The sequence below is a fragment of the Haliaeetus leucocephalus genome, unplaced genomic scaffold (genome assembly GCF_000737465.1).
Source record: "Haliaeetus leucocephalus isolate CR32 unplaced genomic scaffold, Haliaeetus_leucocephalus-4.0 Scaffold598, whole genome shotgun sequence".
NCBI lineage: Eukaryota > Metazoa > Chordata > Aves > Accipitriformes > Accipitridae > Haliaeetus > Haliaeetus leucocephalus.
In genome coordinates, this window is record NW_010973034.1 from 6,474,260 (window position 1) to 6,475,465 (window position 1,206).

Genomic DNA, 1,206 nt, shown 5'->3' on the forward strand with positions numbered 1-1,206 from the left:
GGGGGGCTTGAGGGAAGGTTTCAGCCGGGGGCAGTGTGTGGGTCTTGGGGGTTCAGATTAGGAACAGGCGTCAAGGGAGTGAGGAAGCTGGTGGGGCTGGAGAGGAGCGTCAGATCTCAGGGGAGGGCGAAGAAGGGGCAGTGGGGGTGAGGAGAATTAAAAAAGAGCCGCGGAAGGGAAAAAGAGAAACACGAGAAGGAGGAAAAGTGCTAATTTAAGAATACTGGCGCATGGGTGGAAAAGAATAAAACAACCGCAAATCCAACCAGCGTGCAGAGGACTCCGTGTCTGGTGTAACTCAGCTTCGAAAACTTTTAAAATCTCCTCAGCTAACTTCTGGAAGTGAAAGACGCATCTAAAGCACCCAGAAAACCCAAGGCTCTGCCATCTCTGCTGACAGTGAACTCCGTTTCCAAGCACGGCTGCATACATTAGCAGTCCATAATGAGCCTTGCGGAGAATAGCGGGTATATTTGGGGAGCTCATGTCTGGATGGCGTCTCCACGCGACGCAGTGACCGTGGTGCACTCGCGGCGTAGGTGTGTGCCACGCTCGGTGCAGCTTTACGTAACCCACTCTTCTTATATAGAAAGAGCTGGGATCCTGGAGAACTTGTCCCACACAATAACCCAGAAACTACCTAGCATGTAGCAACTTCCCAATATGATCACACCTTTTTTTTTGAGACTTATTCTAGCGTGAAGGAGTCATTTGATTTCAGCCCTTCAGTGATTTACCCCTTAACAGTGCTCTTTGTGGAGGGACTCTGAACTGATCTCAGCAACCCCTGAACTCAAGTCCCTGCTCTGAGGTGGTAGAGCCCCAGCTGCTAAAACTGCTCGTCCTTGCTCCCTGGACTTTAGTTAAACTGTGATGATCTTCATCAGCTGCAAATCTGCCACTTTTCATAATTGCTTTTACTTGGTTAGGCTTAGGGCAGCAGCAGTAATTCACACCACAGGGCTAATCCTACCACCCACAAAGGATTTTTAACATCTTTACTCGCTTTGTTTTTTGTGACCAGCAGGTCAAGGGAGGTGATTCTGCCCCTCAACTCCACTCTCATGAGACCCCACCTGCAGTACTGTGTTCAGCTCTGGGACCCCCAACATAAGAAGGACATGGACCTGTTGGAGCGAGTCCAGAGGAGGGCCACAAGAATGGTCAGAGGGCTGGAGCACCTCTCCTATGAGGAAAGGCTGAGAG